The sequence below is a fragment of the Camelus dromedarius genome, chromosome X (assembly GCF_036321535.1).
Source record: "Camelus dromedarius isolate mCamDro1 chromosome X, mCamDro1.pat, whole genome shotgun sequence".
Taxonomy (NCBI): domain Eukaryota; kingdom Metazoa; phylum Chordata; class Mammalia; order Artiodactyla; family Camelidae; genus Camelus; species Camelus dromedarius.
Genome location: NC_087472.1, coordinates 4,900,172 through 4,915,340, shown reverse-complemented (window position 1 = coordinate 4,915,340; position 15,169 = coordinate 4,900,172).

Here is a 15,169-nt window from a genome sequence, read left to right as displayed (position 1 = left end):
CAAAGAGGCAAACCCACAGAAATAGAAAGTAGATTAGTCACTGTCAGGGGCTGTGGGTAAAAGAGAATGATTCCTAATGGGTACAGGGTTTCTTTCTGAAGTAATGAAAATATTCTGGAACTAGACAGTTGTGATAGTTGCACAACTGTGTGAATATATTAAAATTACAGAACTGCATGCTTTAAAGGGGTAAATTTTGTTATGTGAATTATATCTCAATAGAAAGATTATTAATAATACATACAAGGCAGTTCTCCTAACTGCAGTCTGCCTAAGAATGAGACGGAGTACCCTAATCACAAACTTGAATTCCTGGTCCTAAAGTGGACCATTTCTGCCACTTAGGAGTGTTTGGATGGGCTCCTTTTGAGGTAGGGACAGCAATACTCTTACACACATCTCAATACTGCTAAGCTGTAGATTTCAAGACATCAAGGGTAATCCAGTCAGTGACTACAAAGCTCCCCCTTCAAGAAACTACTTGCTGCCTAGCTTCAAATATTATGGTTAACTGACAGCCTCTTTTGGCTCCTTTGGGGTATGCCTTTATTATTTAGCCAAAGTCACAATCTTCTAGTGGTGGCCACCAGTCAATAACTAAGCAATGCATTTGTAGCCAAGGCCACACACTTCTCAGAGAGGCCATCAGCCAGTGACTGAGCAATTTGGTGGTACAAAATTGACAAACCTATCTCTCAAGAAAAAAAGAAGTTTCAAATTATTAAAATCAAGAATGAAAGAGGAGACATTACTACTGACCTTACAGGGAAAAAAATTATATGGGAATACTAGGAACAACTGTATGCCAAGAAATTAGATAACATGAATAAAAAGTAGAAATACCTAGAAAGACACAAAGTACCAACACTGACCCAAAAAGAAACAGAAAGTCAGAATAGAACTATAACAAGTAAGAAATTGAGTTACTAAGCAAAAACCTTCCTACAAAGAAAAGTTCAGGACCAGATGGCTTCACTAGTGAATTCTACCAAACTTTAAAAATTCTTCCAGGGAATGCTTTGAGGATTAGCATGTAAAGCACTTAGCATAGTGCCTAGCACACAGTGGCTGCTTGTTTTCTATTTGCTGTAGTTATGAAAAGTCTGTTGATTAAATGGACGAACAAATGAATAGGGTCACAAGATTAGAGACAAAAGCCACTGTGAATATTTGTGTTGCTTATTTTTACAGGAGGCTGGGACATGAGGGTGCTGAGATCTCATCCAAATCCAAAGAACCAGGACATAAAAGGATGTAAGGCTGAGGTGACAAGATGAAGGGCAGGCGAACAGTAGGTTAGTCCTGGGGAAGGGCCTAGAAACCAGGAATCAGGATGGACCAGGGATCTGGGCCCAGAAAGCAGCCTTTGGGGGATGCAAGTTTGGTAACAAGAGGTGAAAGGCAGACATCCTCACAGAAATCCCAAGAGGCTGGGAATATCAACAGAATCATTTGGCTTTGTGAACTGAAGAACCATGAGTTTAGGTAATTGGACCAAAGCCCTGTAACAATTGGTGGAGACAATGATAATTAAATAAAATATACAGAAAACAAAGGTAATGACTACTCAAAACTCATAGTTTCTTAATTATTTTTTGCCATTTACTGTTATCTATTCTTATCAGGTTATTTACATATGTTGTATCTGGAAATAGTAAATGCAATGGACTGAGGAGCAAATAGGCAGCAGAAGCTAAGACCAAGCAGAAGAAACAAAATATGTATGGACTGAGGGAAAGAACAGTTGATTGACTAAGAAAGTTGAACAGAAACAGAGAGAGGAAGATTCTAAATACAAGATCAAGAAATTTTTGCAAGGAGGTCTCCAGAGAGTTTGGAAGAGCTGTGAGCCAGAGCACAGGGGACCAGGATTAGCCTGGAGAGGATAGTGGCAGCCTTCTCTGAGACAGGCAGGTAGGTTGGAAAGACAGGTGAGGATTGGGGGAAGTTTGGAGCTAAGATCTTGTGACCCACTAACTGAAGTTCCAAAGTTACCCCAGAAGAACCATTTACAGATCATCCATTTAACAATTAATAATACTGTGAGAAACTGCATTACTCAGTCCCAGAGAAGGAGCTAAGATCCCAGGATTTCAGAGCAAAACCAATAGAACTACCTACTTTTGGTCTTTCATGTGAGAGAGAAATTGCCTTCCATCTCGTGTGAGCTGTTGTTGTTTCCAGTCTACGTTAGTCATAGCCACACCTGTTCTTAACTGATACAGAAAACAACTATACCAGGACCTTATAATGTTCCCAGGGAACCTGAGGGGCCAGTCAGACTGTGTTGTTTCCAGTGTAGACAGAGGAAAACTGATCACATCTCAAAAGCCTTCCAGACACTTGAAAGTGAAAGGGGTAAACTAAATAATGAGGCTGGGAACTATTCACAATAGCCAAGACATGGAAACAACCTGAATGTCCAGCAACAGATGACTGGATAAGATGTGGTACACATATACAATGGAATACTACTCAGCCATAAAAAAGAATAAAATAATGCCATTTGCAGCAACATGGACAGACTTGGAGATTATCATTCTAAGTGAAGTAAGCCAGAAAGAGAAAGAAAAATACCATATTATATCATTGACACAAATGAACTTATTTACAAAACAAAAAGAGACTCACAGACATAGGAAAGAAAGTCATGGTTCCCAGTGGGAGAAAGAGGGTGGGAAGGGATAAATTGGAAGTTTGAGATCTGAAGATACTATTATATGTAAAATAGATAAACAACAAGTTTTTTCTGTATAGCACAGGGAACTATATTCGATATCTGGTAACCTATAATGAAGAAGAATATAAAAATGAATATATTTATGTATATGTATAACTGAAACATGATGCTGTATACCAGAAATTGACACGACGTTATAAACTGACTATACTTGAATTAAAAAAACTGTTATAAAAATAATAATGAGGCTGGGACATATGGCGTAAAGGGGATTCTATCCCAGAGAAATTGAAATGTCTACTCCCTTCGCCAGAGACCATGCTACACTCATTCAACCACCAGATGTTGAACCTTTGACCTCTGTCTGACCTCTGTTATTCCTCTTCTCTCATCTTGCCTCCTCTCCCCTTCCCTCCCTTCTCCTCCCCTCTCCTACCTCCCTTTCTCTCTCTCTCTCTCTTCCCTGACTTGCTAACAAAACTCTAAAGTCCTTCAACAGAAAGACTGGCTCTCATACTTTTCTATAGCCCAGTGCCTATGCTTTACCCCCAGCAAGCCCACCAACTACTAACAAAGGAAAAAATGATGATGGTGTAGGACAGGGAAATTCCAGCCAGATATTTTACAGCGTCCTTTCAAAATATTCCTCCTTATGTTTAACTTAAACTCCCTTCTGCTTTAGTAGTTTGCTTGTCTCTGATAAAGCTTCAGCTCACTTAGGGTCTCCAGTTCATGACAGGGCAGCAGAATTCTCAGTAATATGGATTTTCCATATGAGGTTAATGCTTGCTGTTCAGGCTGAAGGGAGGTGACAAAAGGGCAGGTGTTCCAAAGGCCGGTGCAAGGCATCTGCTGAGTGGCAGTTGTGGTGTCAAGAGTAACATTGCCGCCCTGAACACGTGGGTTTCCCACCGCTCATCATGTTTGTTACCTTCCCTGTATGTGCGCCAAGACAGTGGGAGAGGCCAGCCTTGGATCGCCAATTTATGGCAAATAACAGCTGTACAGTAAAGTTGAAGTTCTGACCTGTTTTAGGGATTCAAATCTCACTGCTCAATACTGCAAGGCATGAGTTCATTCTTGAGGGGGAATTAGAAGAAAGAAAAACCACATAATCCATCTCAAACCCCAACTTGAACATGTGGTTATAACTTGTTCAGGTGCTGGTCTTTAAGCTGAGTTAGGAGCAGGGGAGAGGGAGGCAGATACGGCCTGGATGGTTAGGCAGGGCCCTGCTTATACAAGCTGATTTTCACACATGTTCTGCTCAATATGCCATGGACTTTGTGTAGACCCCACCAGTGGGCACAAATAACTTCAGTAAGTGAGAACAAAGCCAAGTAGCCCCTGCAGAAGCTAAAGCCACAAGTGAATCCTCATGAAATATAAATAAACTACCATTTTATGAGCTCTGTCTATGAGCCAGGTCCTTGGTGAGATATCTGCCCATGTTGGAGGATTGGGTGAACAGAAGGGAAAATCAAGGTGGCAATGTTATCAGGGGCCATACCAGGCAGAGCCTGGGATGCAAACCTAGGGGACCCATCTGTGTCCAGTGGGAGCCACTGGTATTTTAATGATGACACTAGCCTCTTACTCTCTTAGGCAAGACAGAACAGTATCAGCTTTGCTTCCCCTCTCCTCTCCCCGCCCCCACCCCAGTGCCTGCACCTCCGCATTCATCCAATCCCTGGGGTCCACCAATTCTAACTCAGAAATGTCTCTACCTTTCTTCTTCTCATGGTCACTGCGTAAATTCAGGCCCACATTCTTTCTTGTCTTCTAACTGGTCTCTACTCTCAGGCCCTCCCAACCCTTCCTCTAGACTGCTGATGAGGAACTTTCCAGACGCACTGACAGGACCACTGAGGTAGGCTCTGGGCTTTGTGTAGGTAAGGGAGGGGAAACTCTCTAGTTGAAACCCAGCCCGTATCAGCAGTGCTTCTGGGCAGGGACTCTGATGCTCCATCCAGCAGCTCAAGGGGCAGAACAACAGGGACCTTGCAGGCTACTATCCTTGGAGGGAGTGGGCAGCCAAGAAATGAGCAAAGAAGAGAAGTGGGACACCTCAAAACATGGACCTTTTACCTCTTCTGACCCCTATGCAAATGCCCAGTGCTTTCTGTCTGACTCTTAAAAATAGTCTTTGCACTTCATGTAGCACCTTTCACCGGAAGATCTCACAAAAGAAGCTCAAAACAACTTACTTACACACCTGGTTCGCAGGCATCCCTTTCTCAGCAGTGTCTGAGGGCATGAGAAGAAGAGAGGAGAGCAGGGCTCTGGTGCTTCCTTGGGAGACTTTCATTCTGCTTCTGAATTCCCTCTTGGCCTGCTGAAATCTAAAGTAGAATCCCATTTAATATGAATAAAATAAACAAACAGCACTGTGTGTATGTGTGTGTGTGCGTGTGTGTGCGTGTGTGTGTGAAAGAGAGAGAGAGAGAAAGAAGAGGAGAGGCAAGAAAAGGCAGGAAGCAGAAGAACGGAATGGTTAACAGTGGTCACCTTTGGGGGAGAATGGGGTGGTTAGTGGAATGATTGCTTTTTTCACTTCTGGACTGTATGTGTTTTTTTGCAAGAAAGTATAGTTATTTATTACTTTGGTAATATCAAAAACAATCTCTTTGTAATGTAAAGTATCATGAATATTGGTGGAAAAAGTAATGAAATATTGTGATGGGGCAGTACACCAGTACCATGCAAATCTCAAACCACTAAAATATTAAATAAGTAATGAATATTTATACTGAATATAAATACAAATGAATATTGCACTTGCTTCTTCAAAACAAGTTTTAGATGCTGTTTTTCTCAGGCTTAAATGCATTGAATGGAAAATATTTTTAATAATCGGTTATCAGTAGGAGACATACCTTGATTGTGATGGTAGTTATACAGCTTAACGTGTTTGTCAAAACTCAGAACTGTACACTAAAAAATGGTGAATTTTACTATATGTAAATCATGCATAAAAATAAGTAAAACAATAGGTTATCATTAGAAGATGGTTGGTTGTCCACTACCACTAATTGGACATTTACTGTGCATAAGGCTGTTTATCAGCTTAAATACAGTATTGCATGTAATTGTCTCAATGAGCTTGATACCTTCATTAATTCCATTTTTCAGATGGAATAACAGATGCTCAGAGATGCTACTTACTGAATCACATAGCTAGTAAGCAGCTGATATGGAATTTGAATCCAGATCTGTGTGGCCCCAGAACTCCAGCTTTTACATCCTACACCCACGCCACCCTATGAATGCCCACTGGTACGGTTCTTTCGAGATGGTGCACTCCTTCCCATGGGGCTGCTTCCCTTGATAGATACCCCTGGACTCTCCAGGGAGAGTCTGGGGGTGAACTCACTTCAGGTCTCTGCTCAACCATGTGCTCAGGGTCCACCTTCTTGTTTGAGTGATACCAAAGCCACCAAAGGCAGCAGCCCTGCACACCCTGGCCATGTTTCCACCTCCCTGTCCCAAAGCAGGCTTGTTGGATGATACTCCCAGTGTCCACTTGGTCAAGTTTTGACTAACCATCTGCCCATAAAAAGAGAAAATCTAGAAGCAGTTGGTGTAACTAACATGGTCCAGCCTCTGTTACTCCATGTCCACCAAAAGGCTCATCTAGGATGTACCCTTTAACCTCCAGGACAGTGCCAGACCCCAAGGCCAGGGATCTCTTTGTGGGACTGCACCTCATTCAGGGAAACTCAGGAAACAGGGGTGATGTGTCAAATTGTTACTTGCTTGTTGATTTAGGCTCCAGCCATGCAGACACCCTACTTGTGGGAGGGAAGAAAGCACCTCCATGACAGGAACAGATAAGGGCAGGGTAGGAAGCTGCAGCGGGGCAGGGCTGCAGGAGGCTCACTGGCCACCAGAAGTTTCCCCCACTGGCCTTCAGTCACCTGCTGCTTAGAGACAGAACCCTATGGCAGAGCTGGGGGCAGGTGAAGTGAGCCTGGGCACCAGCCAGGTGCTAGAAAGGGGAGCAGGTACTGGGGGACAGGGGTTGGTGGGGGCAGAATCCTGGGGGAGGGTGTGGGACCAGGGGAAGGGCATGAGCTTGGGAGACGGATAGGGGAGGGGGGTCTCTGGGCCTTGGGAGGGATATGGGACGGTGGGATGGTGGGGCGAGGGTTCTAGGAGAAAGGGCACTGTGTCTGGAGAAAGCTGCAGGGTTTGAGGTCGGACAGAAATGCGGAGTTGTGGTGGAGGGTAGGGAGAAATGAGCGGATTCCTAGGATTGACGGGAGATGGGGAGAGGGCCTCAGGGCCTCGGGAGGGGAGGGTGCTCCAAGGAGGAGAGCGGGGTCTGGGGAAAGGGAGAAGGATCTGGAGAGAGCCGCTTGGTCTTGGGAGGAGCACAGGGTCCTGGGGATTTGGAGAGGACTCCGAGGGTCCAGGGAAGGCAATGGGGTCCAGGAAAGGGATACGGAGTGTAACAGAAGGGCGCGGGGTCCTAGGAAGGGGCGCGGTGTTTGGGGTAAGAGTGCACGGGGTGAGAGGTGGGGCTTGAGATTGGGACGGGGGCACGGAACTGGGGACGGGTGCCGGGTCCAGGAAAGGAATTCAAAGTCCAAGGGAAGGGCATGGGGTCTCCGGAAAAAGCGCGGAGTCCGAGATGGGAGCATCTAGAGTGCAGGGAGGGATATGGAATTGGGAGAGAGGCTGGGGTCCAGGGAAGGAACACACACTCCATAGGAAGAGCGTGGGGTCCTGGAAAGGGACGCGGATTCCAAGGAGGCAACACAAGGTCGCGGGGGTGGGGACACGGGATGGGGCCTCAGCGGGCTGAGGCAGTGCCTTACCTGCTTCAGATGTAGTCGTTGTCCCCGTCCCGGCAAATGTACCACAGGATCACATAGAGGATGAGCAGGATAGCGAAGAGGAACAGAGCCACGAAGATGGCCTTGGTCACCGGGGATACCAGGGCCTGCATGGTCCCGCCGAGGGGGCGCCGCGGGGCCCAGCGGGATGGACAGCGGCAAGAGCGGCGCGGGCTGCCACCTGCACGCGTGGAGAGGTGCCCTGACAGGGAGGAAACTTCCACCGGCCAGCATTCCCGGCGGCGCCTGCGCACTGCCCAGCACGCCTTGAACCAAGGGCTTGCCGGGGTCTGGGGAAGACACCAGGTATCCTCGGCCCCCTAGCTCGCGACTTGTTCCGTGGGGTGTAGCCGGGAGGCTCTGCCCTTGGCGAGTCGGAATCAAAGAACTTAGGGCTGAGAGAGAACAGTCAGGCGCTGCGGGGCGCCTGCAGAGTGGACCCGGGGTCTGCTTGAGGACCCTAGACTGGGGAGAGGTGGGGGTCTCACCCACGTTCCCCAGGGCGTCCCTAAAAGACGACTCCAGTCATCTGTTTATCGCTTCGAGAAAGAACATATGGGGAAGGCCATAAGCTAGCCCCACCGCACTTCCACCCCCTGCCCAGCATTACACACTGACATTTTCCTGCACACAGTGACTGGTTCCAGTGCTGTCCCTATCCTTTGGTGAATCTTTAAGGAGGGGGGAGCCAAAAAAAGTGGAAGGGACTGGGGCCAGGACTGCTTGATTAAATCCCGCACCTTCTCAAGGACCACCAGGGTGCACCCAGCATCTGCCTGGAGGGAGCCCAAGGCTGCTTTGTCTCCACTGCACACCCCGCCCTCCTCTGGAAGGACATAAAGTGGCTTCGTCTGGGGTCAGTTGTCACCAGTCTGACTACTTTCCTCCACTCCATTGTCCACCAGTGGTTCTGGACCTGCAGCATCCGCATCACCTGGGGGCAGGTTAGGAACGCAGGAGCCCAGGACCTCCCCCCCACCCCACCTCTCAGCCGGACAGAGGGAGAATCTGCATATCAACAAGATCCCCAGGTGAGGGGGCGAGGCAAGTTACCACGTGCTCATAGGCCCTGGTGGTGCTTTGCTCCTCTGCTTTCTGTAGTCTGTGACTTGGTGAATGCAGCAGGGTCCTTGTGTCTTCAACAGGCAGGAGTAATCAGGCCGGATTTCCTGAGTGGAGACTGAGTTACTGAGCACACCCCACAAGGCAAGAGCTGTTCTCCATTCCTTATTAGCATAATTTTATTCACTCTTAGGGAGAAACTTTCATGACTGAATAGCAAGGATCTCGGAGGAAAATTGTTCTTACTAGTTTAAAGGAAAAAGGAAGTTAAAACTTCTATTCTGTCCCCAGCCCAGTCCCCAGAACTCTGTTCTTGGACTTCAGCTCTCCAGGGGGTTTCTCAGGTGGAGACAGGCAAATAAATAGTGATTTCACTGCTCTGCACATCAACCCTGTGGTCTAGCCTATTCTAGTGGGAGGAAGAAATGGTGTTTCACAAACAGGGATGTCAGAAAATGTGACTGCCAGATTTGAAGACATTGGTTGCCCAGACCAGATCATCTTTCGCTCCCACAGCTGCCAACATAAGATTTACCAGCAACTGTCAGGAAAGCACTATTGTTGGAAGGACTAAGGCCACCTCCAGTTTGACGGATGTCATACGTGATTTCTAAATTGTGAGGGTGAATATCTCTGAACAGGCTTAGCTCAGCTCAAGCAAGGAGTGTTTCTCCTCTGTCTCTGCTGCCAAGTTCCTTCATTTCTCTTTACTTTTCTGAGTTAGTTTACCGTGATTTTCTGTATTGAATCTTTCCCTATTGTGATAGCAACTTTCCTTCTTCAACATCAGGCCAGGCCACTGGAGCAATCCAATTTGTCAAATATTAAGCACATACTGTGTACAGGGTACCAAAGGGATATGTCAGGCAAGGCAGCAATCAGTGAGGCAGAACCCAGGATGAGAGTCCAGTGGAGTCCATAGAACAGTGTGCAAGCACGTAGGGCAGAAGCAGGTGTGGTGTTTTCCTACTCAGATCTGAACCAGGGGTTCAGATGAGAGATGAAAGAGGGGGATTAGCTATGAATGGCAGTATGGGAGAAGGCTTCATGGAAGAGGTAACAATAGGAGACAGAGGGGAAGGTCACCACATGTGGAGGAAATGTCAGAGCAAAAACATAAAAGTGAAGGGTGGTCCTGTCTGAGAAGTCCTGATAGGGTCATTCTGTGGCCAGAAGAGAAGGAGTGTAGCACAGGGTAGGGCAAAAGGATCACGCAAACACAGATGCTGGCAGGGACAAGGTGGGTGATAAAAATGAATGAAGCTGCACAGCTCCAGCAGAAACACTGACCCATTATATATAGGGGCCAAGTGTTGTCAGTACTTTCAATTTTTTAAAAAGATTAAGCCATAAGTCAAGATTTTGATGTGGCATCTCCCCATTTTAAATAATGGTGACCATTGTGGAAATGATAAAAGCATCCAATCCTTTTCATCTCCCATACTGGCATATCCCTTCCCTGTTTCCCCACATAGGACTCCCTCTTCTTTTCCTTGCTCCCCCCTCCAGGGGCCATGCAGCACCCGGCAGAGGTGGTACCTGTGGATAATAGACGGTGGATGGGAAGGGGTGAAAGGAGGACAAAGGAAGAGTGACTCCTCACCCCCTCCCATTTCTAAAGCTCTAGGAAAATAGATGCAGCCATTAAGCCTGGGAAAGAGAAAAACTCCAGGGTAATTGAACTACCAAGTACAGTTGCTCCCCAGACAAGCAAGGGATAAGTTCTCAGCAGCCGCTCTCTTCTCTACCAATCAGAAATACCACCCACAAGGCCAAGATGAACAATTGACTTAGCAATTTTATTGACATATATTTTACATATCAGAAAATTTGCTCTTCACTCATTTTAAGTGTATAATTCAATGCATCGTAGTATGAAGTGTGATGTTTTCTGTAAGTTTTTTGTAGATGTCCTTATCAGGTTGAGGAAGTTTTCTTCTATTCCTAGTTCACTGAATTTTTTTTTAGTCATAAAAGGGTGTTGGATTTCACCAAATGCTTTTTCTGTAGCTATTGAGGTAATCATGTGGTTTTTGTCCTTTATTCTATTAATATAATACATTACATTAATTGATTTTTCAGATGTTAAAACAACTGCATACCTGAGATAAATCCAACTTGGCCATGGTATATAATCCTTTTTATATGGTCCTAGATTCAGTTGCTTAGTATATTGTTGAGGATTTTTATATTTTGTCAAGAAGAATATTGATGTGTTGTCTTTCCTTGTGATGATTTTATTTGGTTTGGGTATGTAATACTGGTCTCATAGAATGGCCTGAGAAGTGTTCCCTGCTCTAGATTAATATTTGGAAGAGTTTGTGAGGATTGGTGTTAATTCTTATTTAAATGTGTGGTAGAATTCACCAGTAGAGCCATTTGAATGTGGGCTTTTCTTTGTGGAAAGTTTACTTGCTCATTCAAAATCTTTACTTTTAAAAGTTATATTTAGATTTTCTATTTCTTCTTTTTCATATAGTTTTAAATGTGTTTATTGATATATAATTCATATAGCATACAATTCATCAATTTAAAGTGTAAAATTCAATCAGTTTTAGTGTTATCTGGTGAATCATACAAGCATAACCACAATCAACTTTAGAAATTTTTCATCACACCAATAACAACCAGAGTGGATGAACATTAAGACACTCTCTATCCACCACCACCTCCCTCCACCCCACCCCAGCCTTAGGCAACTATTAATCTTCTTTCCTTTATTTATAGATTTCCCTATTCTGGACATTCCATATAAATGGAATCATATCTTTTGTGACTGACTTCCTTAGCATAATGCTTTTGAGGTTCACCCACATTTTTTGTCTTTTGTTGTTGTTCATGCATTTGTTGTCATATCTAAGAATCCACTTCTGAAATCCAAGATCATGAAAATGTACCTCTGTGTTTTCTTCTGAGAATTTTAATAGCTCAAGTCTTGAAATTGATCAAGGAACTGTGACTCTCCATTTCTATGATTCAGATTAGACTTTTGTTCACTTGACCTAGAACATTTCTGCTTATACAGATAAAATAAGAATTACTGGGCTTCCTGTATCTCTTTTACTTCTAGGAACATCATGAACAACTAGACAAAACCATAGATCTACACAAGTCAGACTATTCTGATTGGTGCTTTAATTCTGCTGTCCATTACTGTAACCAGGCCCACTTTACCTTTGGCGATTGTGTGCTGCCACTTGGCTCCTGCCAACCTGGGATCCTATTATTCCCACTGCATTTAGGTTTCCCAGTTCAGTGACTGTAGTTCCCACTTGAGTCCTGTCCTGCAGAGAAGAGCAATCACAGAGTTCTTCAAGGATGCTGGGGGTCCCCTCACAAGTCTATTTTTTGTAGTATTGGTGAAATGTATGTCTTCTGGACCCTCCCAGTATGGATGAACAGGTCTTAAACGACAAATCCACACTAACACTCAAATCTCCCTAAACCTCTGAATGCCTTCCACTATATTTAACCAAGGCAGGTCTGACATTTCCAACTCACTCACTGTGGGCCAACTTTTGGTCCATGTTTCTGCCAATCAACCAGCCAAACAACTAACAACCTTTTCTAACTCCCGAGCTGCAATATTAAATGCAGAATTTATGTTTAATGAGTAATTTTGGTCTGATCTAACTTCATGTGGGGAGACCGCTTTTTCTGGAAATTGGGAGGCTGCTTCCACTGAGGGTGGGGAGAATTCTTCCACTGGCAAAGATGACTCACCAGACTTTATGCGCTCAATGTCCCCAGCTTCATCAGGGTCTTCCCACACATCTCTATTCTAATTTACAGGATCCCATTGTTAGAGCAGGCAGATAGCTAGATATGAGCAGAGAAAGGGGGACACAGACCAAATGACAGGGATTGGGCAGAAAGGAGGGGCCCAGGCCAAATGCAGGAAACCACACATCATGTGAGCAGCAGGGATCCCTGGGCAGAGAAAGAAAAGCTGGAATCTTTGGGCTGATAAGGGGCCACACCTTTTGGCCTGGAGACCAACAAAGAAAGGTCAGAAAAGGCAGGAATTTCCAGTGTCCGAATGTACCTTTTACTCATTATGCCTTCATTTCAATAAAATTAGCCTTGCAAATCAGAAGTACCCGTCATGCACCAACGCTATGACACTCCGATCCAGACTAAATAAGGACAAAAATCCCTCCTCCCTTTGGGAAGGTGGAGTTGGGATGATAATCAGGGAATACGACCCCGAACCCTTCCCTCCCCAATGAATATTCCGCCCATTCATTTTTACACCTTATGTAACTAACTTGCCAAAGAAACTCAGGGCAGCCGCTCACCTGAGCCTGCCCGCTCTCCCCTGATAGTGTACTATCCATCCTTTAATAAATCCTCACTTTACCTTTTTAACCTCTAAGTCTTGTCTCTGAATTCTTTCTGGGATGGGACAAGAACCTGGAACACCAGTTGCATCTATCAGCAACACCATTCTTTCCCAGTCAATGCCCTCACTCTAACAGTAAACATTCTGGAGACTTGAGTTCAATTTCTATTGTAATTCAGCCATTTGTAGGATGAGCTTTTCCATTTGATTTTTAGCAATCTCAGCCCTGTATGCACAAGAAATAAGTGTTTCCTTAGGGGTACACATAGATTCCTTTAGATCTTTTATTTAAACTGTCGACTGAAATAAATGCGCAGCCTTAGTTGAAAGTTATGTTTTACTTGGCGGGAAGACATGAGCTGGGATGACAGCCTCTCAGATCGCTCTGAGGAACTGCACCAAAGAGGTAGGGGAAGAGCTAGGATACATAGGAGCTTTACAACAAAGACCAGATAGTTGGAGCAATAAGATTACTTCTTATCTAAAGAAAACCAGGCATCTCAAGTTAAAGAATTTAGTGCTTAGTGCTTTTCTATGTATGGGAGGAAGCAAACATTTTGGCTCATTGAATTCATTCCTTTGACAAGCATGTAGCTATCTAGGGCCAATATCTTGTCCTTTATTATTCTGAGTCTCCTCAGAGTGCACCACTGTGAGTGGCTGCAGAGGCCAAGCTGTGGGCTTGTCTTCACTGGGGGGTGGCGGCAGTCACTGATGACTTGATGGTTTTAGCATACTTTGTTTACTGATATGGTTTGCAGTATTTTTCATTCACAAAACTGAGATAATCCCTTTCTTTCACCACTCTTTCCAGCTACATTGGGAGCAACCAGAAATCTCATTATATTTATGTGTTCCAAAAATGTTCCAAAGTTTCATATACAGCCACTGAGCACCTTGCATCCAGCACCTGTAAGTGGTTGACTAGGAGTATTCGATGCAGGTATTTTGCGTATCTCTGTTGCCATGGACTATCAGTGCTCTATTGCAGTCATTAGCAGCTTTAAATCTAATCAGATTAGAGAGCTAATTCTAGAAATTCCAGAACCAATTCAGAAAACTCATTCTTAACTTTCTGTTGCTCCAGAAGCATTCTTGGTACCACGATTTGTAATAGTCATGGTTCTCCAGAGAAACAGAACTAATAAGATGCACATTTTTGATTGAAATAAATGTGCAGCCTTAGTTGAGAGTTATGTTTTACTTGGCAGGAGGACTTGAGCTGGGATGACAGCCTCTCAGATCTCTCTGAGGGACTGCTCCGGAGAGGTAGGGGAGGAGCTAGGATATATGGGAGCTTTACAACAAAGACCAGGTAGTTGGAACAATAAAAGATTACTTGTTATCTAAAGAAAACTGGATATCTCAAGTTAAAGAATTTAGTGCTTTTCTATGTATGGGAGGAAGCAAATATTTGGGCTCATTGAATTCATTCCTTCGACAAGCATCTAGCTATCTAGGGCCAGTGTCTTGTCCTTCATTATACTGAGTCCCCTCAGAGTGCACCATTGTGGCTGCAGAGCCTGGGCCGCTGATGACTTGATGGTTTCAGCATTCTTTGTTTACTGATATGGTTTGCAGTATTCTTCATTCACAACACACACACACACACACACACACGATTTATTATAAAGTATTGGCTCACATGATTGTGGAAGCTGAGAAATCCTAGGATCTACAGTCAACAAGAGAACCAGGAGAGCCAATTGTGTAAATTTCAGTCTAAATGTGACTCCAAAGGCAGGAGAAGACCTATGTCAGAAGACAGGCATAGTGTCTCCCTTACTCTGCATTTTCATTCTACTCAGGCTTTCAATGAATTGGATAAGGCCCACCCACATGAGGAAGGACAATCTGCTTTATGCAGTCTACCAATTCAGATGTTAATCTTATGCAGAAACACCCTCAGAGACACACCTAGGTAATGTCTAACCAGCTATTTGGGCACCCCAGTGGCCCAGCAAGTTGACAAATAAAATTAACCATCACATTTAGTAAGTTCAGTGGTTGTGCTTCCTCAGAAAGAGTTTCCATTAATTATTCTGTGAATGGGCCATACTCTCTTGTTTCTTTGCATGCCTTATAATATTTTGTTCAAAACTGTACATTTGAACATTAAAATATGATAATTCTGGAATTAAGATTCTTCCATACTCAGGTTTTTAATGTGTTTATTTGGTTTTTGTGAGCTATATCAGTTTATCTAGTCACTTTTCTAAGTTATTTTTGTATATTCTATATTCTTGT